At 42.9% G+C, this 18141-nt stretch overlaps 1 long non-coding RNA gene across 6 annotated transcripts in view; it reads right to left on the bottom strand.

Annotated features, from left to right (window-relative positions):
- The window catches only part of LOC137853205 (uncharacterized), a 72754-nt gene extending 54635 nt beyond the window's left edge, over window positions 1–18119 (bottom strand). For 5 of the 6 annotated variants that reach the window (XR_011094317.1, XR_011094316.1, XR_011094315.1 and 2 more), the window contains exons 1-3: window positions 15997–18119; window positions 14836–14915; window positions 4538–4647 (exon numbers count right to left, since the gene is read on the bottom strand). This is a non-coding gene — a long non-coding RNA (uncharacterized lncRNA). The remainder of the gene's footprint in view (window positions 1–4537; window positions 4648–14835; window positions 14916–15996) is intronic. The other variant, XR_011094319.1, reaches the window with a different exon arrangement.
- Between the last annotated feature and the right edge of the window lie 22 nt (window positions 18120–18141).

Raw genomic sequence — 18141 nt, 5'->3', positions numbered from 1 at the left:
AGACACACTGAGCCCTTTAGTACCTAAAACATTTAAAAGATGTTATTAAAAAAGTTATTTGGGAAATTTGCAATTGCACATCAATTCATACACTTGCACTCAGCGATTCTCTTACCCTCACAGTCTGCAGCCAGTTAAAGATAATGAGGTTTGTTTACACAGACGGATGCCAGGAGCCACATGCTTACAAGAAAGTAACAGTATTATTCTTCTGAAAGGCGATTAATTTAAAAATATGAGCTACAGAGCAGCCGATTGCCATAAGTAGATTTGTCAAACTACTTCACAGAAAGTCTGTGTCATCTCTTCAAATGCAGAAAGAAAACTGAAGTATTCAGAGCTCAGTTAGATTTGGTGTACAACTGAGTTCCAAAACCAGGAATGCAGAAAATCCATGCTCAACCCAGGCCACGAAGAGCACTCCTCTACAGATAACATCTTGGTTAGTCTGGAGCCGTAAATATTTAAAGCACAGAAAAAACCTTTGCAAATCAATGAACCAATCCTCTGTCTACTAACATATTTCCCCTCGCATAAACTAAGTATCAATCTTTAAAAGCCATTCACATTTCTGCTTCAGCCTTTATAGGAAGACACTTCTGCTAGCTTGAAGCCCTCTTTTAGTTGCTGCGCTAGATGCAGTGTTTATCCCTATCTGCTCCAGCACCAAACGACTCTCCTCTCTCCCTGGTGCCCAGCCTCAATCAATTTATAGACAACAGCAAAAAGTCTCCAAGCAGCCCTAAAAGTAAGAGCTGGGCACTGATCTTTGGACTACAACCTTGGGTTTGTGTCCAAGCCAGGCACTAAGCAGTTCTGCAAACACAGGTCTTCAGGCTGCTGAAATTATTAAAAGCAGGATATAAAATAACCTCTGGGTTTCAGAGTTCTAACAATCTGATGAACTTGGGAAAATACAACAGACAAGCAGGTTTAGCTCAGGCACCTGTGGGCCATGATGATAAAGGTTGATACAAGGACAGCAGATCCCAGTGCTAAATGGATGAAATGGCATCCCCAGCAGGTTTTTTTTTTTTTTTCTTTCCTCATTCATTATCAGTGAAGTTTTAGAGTCACCACATAACCCTGCCCACCCTTCTCCACAGGGATATCAGTATCGAGTCATTCGTCAGCAGAATAATGTCACATTTTACAATATCACCCTTAAATACCGGTGCGCTCACAGGACAGTGCTGGAGGTTATTGATTTTGAACCACTGACACAGCAGAGAGCATCCCCCAGCAGGAGAGATGCCCAAGGTCAGATGGCTTCTTAAAATACACATTTGGATACCAGGAGTTTCATAAGGTCCAATAAACCACCAGGTACTGACTGGCGGCACTATTTATAATCAGCCTGTACAGTGCTGACCCTTTTTTTCTTTTAATGAAATTTGGGTTTTGTTGTCATTGTCACATATTTTGAGTTAGCAAAATGCTGTGACCTCTCCCACACTACAAATGAAAAGATTGTCATAAAAGCCCAGCAGCAGCAACAGCTTCCGGAAATAGCATATATCTATTTAGGTAAAACAAACAAGATGTCAAGTCTTTAAAAGCATAAGCTGTTAAACCAAACACCAAACCATCCATAAATGCTTCTATACCACTGAGGAGGAGAGCGCTCTCTCCTTCATTCAGTCTCTGTAAAATAAATCTATGCACAAGCAAAGCGTGTGTTACTGCAGCAACGACATCAAGTTGTCCTGAATTAAGACAGCCAAGACCTAAAGCTCTCCCTCTTTCTGCACTGCCTAAAGGAAAAGGGTTTCCTAAAGGCAACGCTTCTTGCAGAGGGCCTCCTACGTCCCAGATCACTGCAGCCCCAGCTGGAGGGCGCCCGCCCTGATGTTCTCAAGTCCCCACACCTCACCTTCAGCACTCCTTTCTCCTCCTTACCAGCAGGAGTTTGGGCTACATCGGGCTAGCAAAACCTCATTCTAAATTCCTTCTCCCGCCCCACTGCTGGTTTGCTCACCTGACCTTTAAGTTCTCCTGCACCACACATAAGGGGGAAAAGCACGAGTCACAACAAAAAATCCAGGAAACAGAAGCTCAGAACTTCAGGCCATACTATATTTAGCAATTCCCCGGTGAGCTGCTGTTTTTAATTGCCGTTGTCAGAACATATGCAGGAGACGTACCTGCTGTTTTATGAAAAAGTGCCCTTTATATGCAGTTGTTTGGAGCTTGACTGTCATCAGCCCAATTACCAGGAGTGTGAGCTGTCAGGGTCAAGCACAGCACCTAAACCCCGCCGTTTCCTACAGCACTGCCCTGCTGTACTGCCCGTGGAAGTTGGCTGGGTGAGTTTCTGTGCACAAACAGAGAGAGGTGCATTTGGGATGTGTGCATAGGTGTTGATACGTAACACAGTAAGTCACAGTATTTTGATTTGCAAGTGAGTAATGTTCACTGATGTAACGTGTAGCGTATAAGAGAACGGACAGATGCAGAGTCTTAAGAGGCAAGATTAAAACTCTTCAGTTGATCTGTATTGATTTTATTTTTGCAGCACTGTCTGCCTGACCATGCACCTTCCCATGTCGGAGGCCAGACTGAAGCCAGGATCCAGCTTTTTGTGGGCCAAAGCCAAATCCAGCCAAACTGTACACTCACCTGCTTCACCAAGCAGCTGAGGGAGAGCAGTGGCACCTCCACGCTCGGCAGCCGCAGCTGCCATGGTGGTGCCTTGGCTACAACACCAGCGTCTCTCCCTTCCTTTGCACGTGGATGGGAGACACAGGCAGCACCTCCCGTGTGACCTGGAGGTTCCCAGCCCTTCTGACTGACTCAGAAAGCCAGCAGGTTATGTGAAAGCAGCAAACACACCCACGCTGCCTTTTCAGCCTCGTTAGCACTTGCCAAGCATCGTTTCAGCCTCAACATTATAGATGTTTAACAGGTCCATACCGAAAGCCTTTGAACCTTGCAATCAATACAACTGAGCCACCACACAGATTTTACCATTGATCCATGTTTCACTTCATTAAATGTTACTTTCACAACGTACAAAACGGGCTTGTTTAAAATTGTTTAACAACCTGTTGTTGCATCATTGGCTCTAAATGGCCACGCACGACTGACTGCAAGCAAACCTGCAAGTTTTTTATTTCTTGCCCTAGAATAACATCAGTTTGGCAAATTCACTTTTGAAAGTTTGTAACACATTTAGCAGTATCTACTTTAAACTCATGTACACTGATAATACTGCTTACCAATACCCCTTTGGGATTCAGACAAGGCAAGATAACATCCGGCTGTCCCCAGCACACACTCACCTGTAGGTACCGCAAAAGCAAGGCTACCAATGCAGATTAATCACGTGCTTGGGAAGCTGCTGCCATGCCAGCTGTTTCCACCGCACGCCCGGTATTGAAGAAGGAAAAATCAGTGCAAAAATGGGAACAGGATGGTACCAGGGCATGTCCTCAGCTTGTGCACTGCCCAACCGAGGCAGAGAGCAGTTGCAGGATTTGGGCGTGCACTGCAATTCACCATGGGCAATGCCAGCTTCAAGCTGGCAGCAAAGAGAGAGATGGCACACACAGAGGTCAAATGGTGGGCCCACCTTCTTCAAACACCACTGCCGAGCTGCCCACCCTGTATGCTCCGAGGATGGGCTCTCTTTAAAATTCTTCAAACTTATAAATATATATACTTTAAAAGCATATCAGCTCCCCGGTGTAGGCAGGTGCAAGTGCTGCAGAACAAGCCATTAGTCCCTTAAAGACTGCACAGCCCTGAAATGGGCTGAGTTACACAGATTTGCAGCAGCATGAATGTGTACACTCAACAAATTAACAATCAACTCTGCTTCACAGCTTCTCTTTCATGATCTGCTGAGTTCAGTGTGAAACACCAAATCTTGATCTATTCCTGCCACACCAGGCTGGCAGGGAGCATCCATCAAGCCTTAGCCCACAGGCAATGTGTGGCACAGGCTAACCTATGAGGGCTGATCGCATACCATTACTCTCTTACTGCTACTAACAAACAGCATTATTTATCTTCTGGACAAGTTTAATATTTTAGTGCAAATGGTTTTATGTACTAGTATTCCCTCATTTCTATGGCCTTGGGTCACTAGCCTCTGTATTTTCTCTTTTAGAGCCAACAGCTAGTAATGGCAAAAAATATTGTACATTCATTACAGAGGGTGAAAAAAAATGTTCTACATTCACATGATTCCTTCGCTCTCTGGTTAAAGGTTGGACTTGCCTCTTCATTCTTGTCTCATGTAATTTATTAAACCCTCTGCCACTATAAAATTTACAGCAAGTCTTGGAATAGGTAGAAATGCATTTGTGAAAACAACTGGTACATTGGACAAAACACCACATAAGAATCAGTGTTATTTTAAATTAAAATACATACACTTTTAAAGCGGATCAGCTGCTGACAAGCTTTGCCACCTACCCCTTGTAGATGCAGCCGGGCCACCTGCCTAGGCAAGGGCCTCCTTGCTGCCCCTCTGTTGGGCGCTGCTTCCGCAAATGAAAGAAATTTGTCAAGTGTTTTGGAAACTGTGACTCACTTTTGCTGCTGCTGAGGGGCAAGATGACAGTCCAGCAAACCAGAGCCATGACAATGCCTGGGTGTACTTCTCCCCTTGCTGCAGCACTGGGGCCTTCAGAGGAAGCATTCCTGTTCAAGAAGGGGGTGTCAGAGTATTAGACAAGGTCTACAGACAAGAAATAGCAGCACTTTTATTCACAAGGCAGTTAATTAGACATTGCAGAAACACAGAATACTGTCGTTTTTGTAATTTGGTAATTCGTATTACATGAACTTCATTTTGATACTTGAACTATATTTTGGTATTTGCCCAATGGATCTCCCAGTCATTATTCACTCCTCTGGTCAACAAATGAGCACTGCTAAATTTTGAGGGAAACCTTTTGGTTTTGGAGCTACAAGCTTCATGGCCGAGAGGAGGACACGTATGTCTGTGTTCAAATTTGGAGGGTTGCACTGCACACAGTCATCAAACCACCTCCACAATTATAGCCTGGAGTTTCACATTTCCCACTGAAGAGGCATTAGCAAAGGCGTTCAGAAAACTCTAATTTGCTTCTTGTTTTTCTCCATCCCCCAGTTTTGCTTTGAACAGAGAAGCCTTGCCAACAGCAGTGGCTGGGAAGCGGCCCCTTTGACTTTACATCTAAAGCATCACACAACGCCATGCTTTTGTTTTCACCATCAGCGGGATAAATAGCATTTCTCCGACAGATTGAAAACCCTACACAGATAATTCCTACAGGATAAAGGGAGTGCAGAGCCACTCCAGTCACAGGTCAGCATGATTTTGCAAGGCCCAGCAACCTCTGCCAATTTGTTTGGCACAGCCACAAAACCTTCCTCCTGCAAAGCCGCTCACTTTGCTGTTGAGGCGGGAAAGGAGAAAGAGTGAAATAAGCTCTTCTCTGCGAAGTTTTATTCATCTGAACATCAATAAAAGACACAGATGGTCTTTTCTCTGAGTGAAGACCATTTAGCACCTGGAAAATTCAAGTTTGAAAGAGACCAGAAGGCGAAGGGGAGAAATATGTTTGTACTGGCACTTTGCTTTGCGAACTGAGCCGTACCCCTTTAATCAGCAGCAAATGTTCCTGTGCACAGCAGTAGCATGCACAAACCAACCGTCTCTCTCAAATAGATGAAGGAATTCCTTCATGTAAATAAAGAAATGTTTTGCACTGACTTTAAAAAAAAAAAAGTGTCTTTTAGGATTTGTAAAATGGAGGGAAAAGGTGTTTATAAGGGTGTTAATAACGCTGTTTGAGACTTGCCTGTCTTTACTGAAGTTACTTTGAAGAAATAGGGATTAAGCCTGGACCAGTTCAGAGAGACCTTCCCCCAGGAGTGCAGTTCAAAAAGCAGTATTTTTGTGAGCAGTATTCCCAAGAGAATGGCATCAGGGACTCCCACTTACCTGCCAGGGGTGCCATAGAAAATGAATTAATGTCAAAGACCAAGACAAACACTAAACCAAGCACATATGAACTAAGCATGCGTCTCAGTGCCAGGTCCTACAAACCCAGAGTAAAGCCCATACAGACTTACCTGTCTCCACCAACACCTTATAAAGCACCTTCACTGAGCAGCTTCACAGGGTTATCTGTAATTTTATTCACACATCCCATCTGACAGATTCCCCCATAACAAAAAGTTTTCGTAAAGCACTCAGTGAACTACAGACTGGCATGAAATGAATTTATGTTCTTGCATGCAGAGGAAAACCTGGTCCAGGCTGGTGTCTTATTCATGTAAAGCTACCACTGTTCATTACCACTCCCTCATCGAGTTGTTCTGAGTTGGATAAATTAGTTACACAGGAGTGAACAGAAATAGGAGATATCTGATCGATCCTGTAAATTCCCTAAAGCCCTTTAAAAACCTAACCTTCAGAATGAGGAAAACCTCCTTTTGAACTACTTTAAACTGATTTTTAATTACAAAATATAGAGCATTTCAGACATGGGTTGTTTGTTGTTGTTACAACAGTTACATTTTTTATAACTCAACAAGAACTATGTAGTTTGTCAAGTACCATATCTGTATCCTTTTGATAAATACTTAATTGTCCTACCATGCTCTACTGTAGTTATATATGAGAGCAAGAGCACCTGCAAAATATAACTGTTTTTGACCAAGACAGACTTCTACTGTTTACAGACCAAATTTTGCTAAGAGGTAAACAGGGAGAAAATCCGCTTACAGCAAAGGTATATCAAACGGCATTAGTTCAGGAGCTTACCTTGCACGTTTATCTTTTAATGCAGTAGTTCTGTCACTTCATTTCAATACATATTATCATTTTTACCACAGTTATAGCTTTATAATCTCTGATTCCAAAGGCCTTAGGCCTTTAAGAGCAGCCACTAACAATGGGCAGTTACCAATAACTCACAAATGATTAAATTTTAAACCTTTTTAAATACTAAATGTGACGTTTTTCATATAATTTACCAAAAACGATTGCAACAGATATACCAAACTAAGAAGAGAAAATACATCATTTTCACATAATTTTCCAGTCATGTATACCAATGAAATAAATCCCAGTTCTTGGGACTGTGTCTATAAAATAGCAATAAAAACGTGAAGGCAATCAGAAAGGCAAACACCTTTCTTTTAAGTGTACTTCCAGCCAGCTAAACCAGAACTACCTTTCCTGATGGTTTAAATGTTGCACAGATTGTTTCCAATTGCCAAAGCAGAATTTTTTAAAAATGGTTTGCTGTACAGTTATAGCTTAGCTAAGACTATGATGGCACTGGAGGCCTGCCCTGTATTTCCCTGTAAAGAATGAAAACTTGTAGGACATATTTGAACAGAGAGCAACTCCGAGTGCTATTTTGGATCAGCTGTACCACTCTCTTTTAATACCATGTCTTAATTCATGTAATTTTAGCTCCTCTTGTTTAGGCTGCCAGAATACAGGGCATAATAACATGAGAAATAGAAATTACAAATGTGGCTAATAAACAGTTTGCTCAGAAACCTCTTAGGGAACATATTTAATTACTTCTAGGTAAAAACAATCAGTTTGCCTAACATTTCCTCCCTGTACAAATGGATAGCACTGGAAAATTAGCAGCAATGTTTCCAACTCCTGCTCTGATTTATGGAGTTTGCTGTTTACAATGTTTCTATGTTGCCATAAAACTTAAATGCAGCAAATATGAGTTAGAATACTTTTTTTTTTATGCTATGCATCCAAGAATGTTTTCCCTGATACACATGGTCACTGCTGCGTGCTCACAGTTACCTGTGGGCAGTGAGCAGAGGAACAAATGATTTATATGACTGCCAGTCTTCCCAAGGAAACACTTTCCCGCCCCCCTCTATGAGTGACATGACGTGACGTGAAATGACTAGAAATAGCAAACTTCAAACCGATTTTTTCCCCTTCAGTTTACGCACCTGGGAGCTTTACCACAGCTCATTTCACGGTGGGATGTAGTCCTGCCTTTGCACATGCTGTGTTACAGAGGTCTGGGCACCTCCCAAACCCTAAACGCAAGCTGCCGGCCCTACCCACAAAATGGCTGCCGCCACCCCCTGCTGGGCACTGCAGGCCCCAGCCGTGACCTTCAGCCTCTGCCAGGGCCTGTGGTGGGGCAGGGGAGTCATTTGTCAAGCCAGGAAAATGCCCCCTTTGAGAACCCACTTATCCTGTGCTTTGGGGGAAAATTCTGAGAGGATTTTTGCTGGTTGCGGGTGCCTGGGTGTCAGGCATGGAGCCCTGTGAGGAGAGGTGCCGACGGGTTCCAGTGGCCCCCAGCACAGCCTGGCCCCTTAGCACCACCTCTGGCACAGAGGGGTCAGGAACAGCAAAATGGTGCCCAGCAGCAAGGTGTGAGCAGAAAAAAAAAAAAAAAAAAAAAAAGAGAAACCCTCCTGCCAGCCTTGAGGAGAGAAGAGAAAAAGGGGGAGCAGGAGGCAGTGCAGCTTGAGGCAGGCACTGCCCTGCAGCCCCTCAGCGCTCTGCAAAGATGCAACAGGAGACCCTGCACAGCACCGCTGCTTCACTGCTGAGACATAACTTCCTCGCTTACACCCTTTTCTATTATTTCTGGAAAGCCTTCTAGGCTGGGTAATAACAGTGCACAGGCAAGCAGAGGCTATTTTAAGATATTTTCATTATCTCTCTCAGAGAAAACTGCTGTCTCATTTTATGCCATCTGGAAATTCCCCTCACAGAGAAGAGCTGTGGGATGCTGGAGAGGACCCAGCCCTGCTCTCCTCCCAAATTCTGACATACAAAGCACAAAAGATAAAACAGCATGTCTGCATCAGAGCTGGCACATCAGAGTACATCCCATGGTGACAGGCAATGCAATGCAGTTACCAGTGGTGCAGGTGTCCTGACTTGGTTATCTGGTCCCAAATTCACAAAACTTCCACCCCACAGAGTTAACCCTGAGGAGCAAGAATTCTTGGGTTCTCTTCACACCTCCTCGGGCCAGAAGCACAGAAACAAATCTCAGTCCCTTACTTAAAAGCACTGGAACAAAATAGGCAATGAAATTTTCAACTGACACATAAGCATCACTAAAGGATGCCGAGCATCAATTATCTCATCAAGATCAAAGATAAAACCTTATCTGCACTAGTCTCAGCATCACTCAGTAGCAGACCAGATCTCTGTGAATGTTATCAAAAGTCATCTGCTTTCCATTGTTCCTTTTTCCTGTTAATGAAGGGATATTAGAAGGGGAAAAAAAAAAAAAAAGAGTATAGAGTATATGGTCACATAGACCTTTTATCTGAGAAAAGGAAGAGCTTCAAAGGGCCAAGCGAAGCTAGTCGCTTAATCTGAAGTAGTTCAGAGCTACACCATCTTTGTTTTAACCTGAACATTTCTCCAAAATGGCTTCAGAGCAGAATGTTTATTGCACACTGCTGGCACTTACCTACTTTTACAACAATCTCAATTTTCCATTAGCACTTGCAGAACCATTTTGCTGTACACAGCAAAGTTATTACTTAACATAAGCACATACGTATTATGGAAGTTATATATGAATATTCCTGCAGTTTCTGTTCTATCAAGGTACCGACACAGTTTTTGTCACCACAGTACTTAAACACTTCTAGTACTCTTATAAAGTAGGGCTGAGAGAGGTGATCCTTCCCCTCAGTACCAGTGAGCTGTTGGGAGCACGGGGCCCAGTTTTGGCCTCCCTAGCAGAAAATGAACCTGGACATACTGAAGCAAGTCCATGGGATGGACAGGGGCTGCAGTACATGGTATGTGCCTCTCCACAAAGCTGCCCAGTGAAATGGTAAGAGGCAAGTGACAAGTGGGAACACAGGAAATTCTAGGCAGACTTAAGGGAAACTTTTTCATGGTGAGGAAGATCAAACTGGATTGAACACACTGTGACTCTGCTGTCAGTAATGGGTGAGCAATGTGTGGGGATGAACCCTAAACATCTGGTAAGGCCTACTCTAAGAGTCTGGTCCCCAGTGCTCCCCGCTGGCACTCAGCCACTAGCATGTGCCACAGCCAAAAGCAACAGCTTCCCCTGCAGATTATTACAAGCCACTCCTATCCTGTTTACTTGTTATGAATCGTTTCAGCATGTTTTCCACAGCCTGATTAAATTGTGGTAACAGCTCATCTGTTCACAAGCGACCTGTCTAGGTGCTCAGGTGCCTGACCCCCTTCCTCCGCCGTCACGCTCAGCCAGGCTCTGATGTGTAATCACCGGGCAGACCTGCTCCACAGACAGCTTAATTACAGCCACATGCTACTGGGGTCAACACAGAATTTAGAGATTGAACTGCAGGTAACATATGGCATAATTTATGATTACAGAAATATAATGGTGCCTTTCTGCCTCTGTCCCTGTCTGCCCAGTAATTTGCATGACTGGAAACCACGCGCAGCGCATCAAGAACAACGCTTTCCAAGTGGGTGAAGGATGGCAGCAGCTCTGCTTTGCCACATCAAGCCCTTGTTCTGGGACAAGCTGGCAATGCTCTCCCCATGCGATGCAGCAAGGGTATGCCCCAGCTATGGCATGGACTGGCCCTCCTTGATGGTCTGTAGCACTCTGAAATACCAAGTGGATATTATCCTGTATGCAAACTAACAGTAATGTGCTAATTATGCAGCTTTGCTCTTCTAATGAAGCTGTCTTTGACTATACAGACTTGAACATCTATTTCATTTTTTTCTCCCAATGTTATTGATGGGATCTGTGGAGACAAAGACTAATTATTCATCATTTTATGCTTTTCTCCTGCTTGTATAGTTATTAGCATGACAAGGTGAACATTTTAAAAATTTCTATCTATAAGTCATCTCTGGGAGGTAAAATCTCTTCTTGTTTTAACATGTTAACATAGTTTATTTACTGTGATCAAATGAAAAAGCTTTAGAGTCCTTCTAGCTACAGGTTACTCATCTGGACACGAGGTGCTCTACGTGTGTGTGGGGAGAAGCCCATTTAAAAGTAGCATGCTTTACTTTGAAATCACTCATTCAGATGCTACCAGATGCCAAGATGCAAATAAGTAATCTGACCACAGACTATTTGAATGTGATTACTTTTGATTATACTTTGGGTTCTCCTTTTACAGGTCTGGTATTAAAATCCTGATCAGGAAAGCCAAGAAGCTCTGTGCTGAGAGTGCCTTACCAAGAGAAATGCAATGACTTTGGGGCTCTATAGCAGAGAACAGACTTTGCTCAGAAGAGAGCACAGTCACATCTGCAACACCACCTAACTGCACTACACACCAGACCACAAGCTAACCTAAGTTCCATTTGTTTCAGTGATCTTCAATAAAGCCTGGCACATGCACACCTGCATGCAGACACGGCAAAAGAAAGGGTATAATACGCTATGTACTGATTCTGAAAAGTAGGAAACTAATAATTTGTACAGTTCTTTTACTGTAACTGTTCAAAACTTCAGTAGCAGAATTTAATTCATGCATCATAACTTAGAAGTTCATCATCACCCCCCCCTTTTCTATGGTGGCACCTGACCATCAGCAACTCCAGAACTGCTGCCCAAGTGTGGAAATCAGTAAACCAAATCTGAGAACAACTCACTTCTTTTAGTCAGTATCTCATCTTCTTCCCTGCCACAGGTTTTATTTGTCCATGGCTATGTACACTAATCCTCTGCTAAGCTGCTCTGAGAGCACATTACTTGTATGCTGCAAGAGAAAAGCACAGGAGGAAAATAAAACCTCAAGTCAACTTTGGTAGGCTACCAGCAGCACAAAGTGCGAGTGCCCAAGTGACATATCTAACTAAGCCCTGAAATAGCCAGTGCAAAACTCCAGAATCTTTTGTGACAATCCAAAAGGATGATGCAAAATGGCTATAGCAGGCTTAAATATTAGAAAATAGAAAAACCAACATACAAGAATATGTGAAAATCTGGCTTTAAAATGAGTTTCATAATCTGCTGTGACTGAAGGAAAGACCTTATTCAAGACAGCATTCATCTTGCACATCTTGGGGGGTTCCAGCCTGAAGCAAGGGGTTAATTCTCCAATTATTTCACAGGATTAGAACTATTTTTTTTTTCCCCAGGAAATGTAGTGTTATTATGAAGCCCATCCAGACATGCTATTTCATAATTAATCCTAAATAAAAAGTGAATTCTCTCCTTTGTCTAAATAGTTTGCTTTGGCTCAGCTAGGAGTGGCAATTAGCAAGACAGCCTCCCTGAACGTATTTGATCTGCTACAGAGCTTCCTGCTGCGTACCAGAAGAACAAAACTGATTTCACACAATCCATGGGGTTTATGTTGGCTGCATGTGCTATAATTAAAATGATCTTTTTTTTTTTCCCTTTCCTGAGGGCTTTGTTTATATGCTTGTGGTTTTTTGTGGGGAGGCATGCACGTACCCAATTTAGCAGTTCTGTTGATTTACACTTCTGCTCTTTACTGGCTCCCTTTGTAGTGTTCACTGTTTGTAGTTTGGTGCAGAAACTGGGACCTGTTATCATTTGTGTTATAGGTCCATTTTATTAGCAGGAGTAGAGGAACAGTTCCCATGGAAACGTTTCCATGCTTCATGGTGTGCTTTTCCTGGGATTTTCAAGGTTGTGGTGGGTGGGCTCTGGGGTGCTCTGGTGCCTTTTAAATGGGCACGTGCAGGAGTCTGTGAACATTTCCCCGTCAGGAGGGGGAGAAAAATAACATATTTTTAAATTGTTTCCTCCCTTATGAAGGGTAATGCCTGTGAAAACAGAGCAGCTTGACAGCCCCATGCCACAGAGAGATGTTCAGCCAGTTGCCACCACCCTGCCAACAAACCCGATCCCTATTCTGAAAGCCACCTCAAAACCCCAGGGAGTATTTTCCTCCCGCTCCCTGCCTTGTACACTGAAGCCATGGGTGATGTTAGGGTTTGATAGCACTCAGCGTACTCACCCAAGCCAAGCCATACTGGCATCACGAAGGGTTGAGAAAAAGGATGCCATCACCTGCCTCTAGCTGAGGCATTTGAGCACAGAGAACACAACGCTCGTAGCAAACCCTACCCTGAGCAATCAACCTATCAAGAGCAATGCTAAAAACAAACAAACAAACAAAAATACCATCACACAAGTGAAAACACCTTTTTTCTCACACAACCTCTTTCTCAAGCCTCTACTGTTGGCATAGGCATGGGGTGAGTTGCCCAGCAGATGGGTTACACCGCTGGGGGAATGAGCACAGCAAGAGATGCACCTACAGCCCACATCCTGGCAGGGCAGCTCCCTGTACACCTTCTCTTTTTCCTCTTTCTTTCCAGAGTCTGGGGATGGGTTCCCAATATTATTTTTTTCCTTTACTTTTTCATCTGAAGACTTATAAGCAAATTATTAAAAAAATAAATAAAAATTACTTCAGCCTATTCATAGCAGTGGGGAAAAACACCAAGTGAACTTCAGAACACAAACCTCACAGTCAAGGCCACTGCACTGAAGAGAGAATTCCGACAAATTCTTATTCAAGTGAAGAGTAATTATCATGTCCTAACAAACATATTCAATAATTCATTATTATTATTTTGGCACTTCTCTGTGAACCAGCTGTTTAGGAAGCAGTTTCAGATGAAAGCAAGCCCTGGGGCCCTTCCCCACCGGCTGGTGGAACAAGAATTACTGATGTTTGCACAAGGCTGGAGCTACCCGGAGCCTGGCCCTGGTCTGTCCAGAGAAGACCTCACCAAACCTCAGGGTATGTTCACACCCCCACCTCATAACCTCCTGTTTTCAAACAAAGCAACCAAAAAAAACCCAACCAACCAACCAACAACACCAAAAAAAAAAAATCCACATCCACAGAATAAAACATGAAAGTATTGCAGAAAGTGAGCACAGCGTGGAAAAGAACAGCAAAGGCCACGTTAAATAGGGCCTGTAATTCTTTGGTCAACACATTTATATGAAAGGTGGGAAATACAACCTCAGCTCCTGTGCCTGGGGACAAATGTCTGAAGTAATGCTGTAAATATGATCACGGTAAGTGGTGAAGTATCTGAAAAGTACAAGCTTCTCATCGTGTCCTGGAAATACGAAAAGGGAAACAGAAAAGACAGAAAGGCTGACCCTGCAGTCTGATTTCAGAGGAGACAGCCACAGGAGCTAATTAAGTATCCAAAGACACTACAATCTTATTTTTTGTTCACCCCCTGTGAATATTTCTCAATCTTCTGATGACTCCTATCGAAGTGTTTGAGCTTTCTCAATTAAAAGATTCAAGTAAGGTTTGTGTGTCTGGTCCATGTTCTCTCTCTGAGCATTTTTAGAACATGATAAAAATATTTTTTTTGTTTCCGTAGGACTAATTAAAACTTGATTTTCATTCACATTGCCACTTGTGCATTGTCTGACCCTGCACCAAAGCTAACAAGAGTGCTCAGGATTGTTCCACGTAGTCTCATGCTCCTTCATCAATTACTAAGCCTCCTCTCTGATCATTTTGTGAAGTGGCCCCACTATTTGCCTTCTCGTAACAACTGAAGTTTTTCTTCCACATTTTGAAAATCGCAGCCACACCATGCTATTTCTGGGTTAAAAAAAATAATCATGATGTGTCTGGAATCACCAAAGAAGAGGGGACAAAGGAATTAGAATAAAAGATCATTTGTTCTTTCCTCCTTTTACAGCTTACTGTATTGTTCAGATGGCACTTCCCAGAGCTGGCAACCCACACCTTGCAATTCACTTCTGGGCCATACTGCATGTGCTAGGAAGTACCATAATCATGAGGCAGCCCAGCAAATGCCTGTTTGCTGGTTGATTAAACAATGAAGTGCCTCTATTTATTAAATCCGGGCAGGGCTGCTATCAAGTCAGCTGCTCTTACCTTCAGGTGTCTGGATGACCAGAAGTCACAGCCTGGGGATGTTCATGGCTGGGGTCCCAGGGCACATGGTTCACCTGAGCCTGTAAAACGTGAATTTGGAAACAGTAAGAGGTCTTGGCATTATATATCTGGCAGCTCTGCTTGCTAGTCTGTTCTGCAGGATTTCAAAATAAAGGAGAGTCTTGAAAAGATCTTTTTCCCCCGTTATCTCTACTATCTTTTTCTACATCAAACCGGTGAGATTAGTATAAAAAATCACAGTCTCCTGGGACTTCTTTCAGAGAGGGATAAAGAATTAAATGAACTAGTGTCCTGGCAAGAGCACTGTTTGGTGAGGAGGTACCCGATAGCGACACATGGAGCAGGACATTACAGGATACACAAAAAGCCCGGGGGCATTTGGTGTTTGAGATGTTCGCAGCATGCAGCCAGTGCCTTCCCCATGCTGCAAAGCCTGTTTGGGCTGGCTCCCAGTCCATGCTCAAAATGTTAAAAAGGGCATGTAGGCTTGGAGCTGTGTTCATAAACACGTCCATCAGCTGCAACCTTTGGGGAACAGGCTCTACCGAAACCATTCACTTGCTGAAAAACAAACTGCCTTTCTTTACTTTCTAAGCCTTATGCAAAACAGCCTTCCTCCACCACAGCAAGGAAAATCCACTCACTGCATCTGCTCTGCAAGTGCTATTTAAAAGCCACTCGCGTAGTGAATTTTATAGCTCATTCATGCTCAGCTCAAGAGCTGAGAATGGCCCTGTGACAACATGTGCAAATTTTCTACTGATACAGAGTTATGCTAAAAACAACTGATCGAGGAATCCATGAGGTTGGGCGTGCTTACATTTTACTTTAAAACACCAAACTGTGTGGGCAGCAAGCAAGACAGACAAGGCAAGGGTCTGTGACTACTACAGCAATCTTTACTCGTTAGTGCATAAAAAATATCAGCAGGCTAGAGGAGCCCCAACAGCACTGACCCTCTTCCCTATGCGCTGCCCACAATTTCCTCTTAGCAAGCTGTATTTTTAGCAGACCTCACAGGATTTAGTAGCTGCAAGATACTGATTGCTCTAGCTGTTTTTTTTTTCCAGGAGAGTTGGTGCAAGATGGTGGGACACAACCAGCCTCCCCCAACACCACCAACACACTTACACTGCTTACCTGAGGAAAATGGCTCCAGGAGCTCCACGTTGCCCTGTCCTTGCCCAAAGCAGCACTGCACAAGAAGGGGGTTGGCATGGCCCCGCACAGGTGCCCTGGGGCTGCCCTTGCAGCACAGCTGGGGACTCAACGAGTCCCACCTGGGAGCTGCCACCCCGCTGTCTGTACATCAACGCATTCAGCAGCTGCTTCATTTAGCATAAAAGATACGAGCGTGTCCACTTACCTCGGATTTTTGAAGAGACCTGGAGAGAAGGTGAACAAAAATCCACCACATGCAGATAGTTTCTCACCCTAGCAAGAAACATTTCAAACAGCTCCTTCAGAGCTACACGTGAACCAAGCACCTCCCGGCTTCGGTCATTAAAGGAGAGCAAACGATGGTGAGATTCTATAATTTATTACCATTGCTAAGATGAACACAGATACTTGATACCCAGTCGTATGCGGAACTGTAAAAAAATAGTTTTAATACAGTATCAAAATTTACACAAGAGTAGTGTCAAAAGACCAGTGTCCCTCAAATTAGCCCCTGCACATACGTACTGCAGGCACAAGTACATGTTTTACATTTTTTCATACATATATATATATAGATATATAGGAATACAACAATTTAAGTTTAACTATGCAAACAATATGTATGGGAGAAAACAACATATAAAGGCAACAGACGACTGTTTGGGCTGGGTTATACATATAAGAAATTATGCAAGAGTGCAATGCCTCAAAAACGGAAGGCTGGGTTCTGCATTTCCAACCCAAGGAGACAGAGCAACCAGGAGTTTTGCCCGAGAAAGCAATGCTGGATAAGAGGCCTCACATCAAATGGTACCAAGTAAAAATAACAACAGAAACCGATATAACTACTGCTGCAAATTAACACACTTCTTCTGAAGACAGTTAGCAGATTTTACATCATACTCCTACACAACAAAAGATTGTACAGCAACCAAGCTACATTCCACTGCAAATAGCTCACGAACACCGCATGTTGCAAGCTCAGGGAGAAAGGATTCTGACTTGGGCTCAAATCGTAGTAACCAAGAAGAAACAAGAAAACCAGGAATTGTTGCATTCCTATTTTTCTTTTAAACTTTTATTAATTATTTTGATGCTCAGCTATGGTAAAAAGTTAAGCAACAGCAGTCACAAGCCTGTTGCACATTCATACATCAAACTATCATTGCTTTTAGATATACACAAAATACCTATCATTGCAGTTCAATACACACAACTAGTATCATACACAGAGGTAAAAAATAAACTAAGCACACCTAGGGCGCCTTCTGGTCAAATCTCGGGCAATCCGAACAAGAGCTTTCTGCCTCATAATAATGAAAGACATGCTCCGAGTATAATAAAACCTTTTGCTTTCAAAGAATGCTACAGTAGCAAGAAAAGCTTTATTATAATGCAGTGCAATCTTTTAGGTTTTTATAGAGTCTTGTTAAATAAACCAGCGTGTTTGTAAATTAAACAGTAGAAATTAGCATCCTAGCAATTGGAAAACACTTTCTGAAAACAACTCTGATGGAAATTCTGTTCCGAGACCTATAATAGTGATACCTAAGTATTCTGCTTGTTAAAGGGCTGTGAACATCAGACATCACGTTTTGCATCAAAGTAAATTGAAAAGAAAGCTATCTTCACTTTCATTTAGAAAGAAATTGTGTTTCACTACAAGTACTGTAGTTATGCTACACTACTGGCTGGTTAGGAGAAGGTATGGTCTTTTAGCACCTCCAAAGGCAGGTAGTCTACCAAAGCAAAAAAAAAAAAAAAAAAAAAAAAAAAAAGAACCAGCTGTAAATCGTCTAAGCCTAAGCACCATTAGCTGATACTTTAGATACTTTACAGACCTAAGTGTGAGTTGCTAAGAAGTGACTTTGTCAAAACTGCTGGGACCAAAGGCACAGTTTGTCAATGTCTCTCCAGTCTGGTGGAAAATTTCTGTTAAATCTAGTGGAAAATTTGTTCAGATTTACCAGAGTTTCACTGTAACTAACGAAAATAATAACTTATTTAACTCCTGCAGAATCCCAATTATCGTTTAGTTAGGAATGGAAATACCTCAGTGCTTCTAAATGTGGCGCGTTGCAATGACGAGGCAGCAGTTCAGTAGCCAGTACACTGAAGCAGCAG

This window comes from Anas acuta, chromosome 3, assembly GCF_963932015.1.
Source record: "Anas acuta chromosome 3, bAnaAcu1.1, whole genome shotgun sequence".
Classification (NCBI taxonomy): domain Eukaryota; kingdom Metazoa; phylum Chordata; class Aves; order Anseriformes; family Anatidae; genus Anas; species Anas acuta.
The sequence above is the reverse complement of the archived record's forward strand: the minus strand, read 5'-3'. Positions and strand labels throughout refer to the sequence as shown.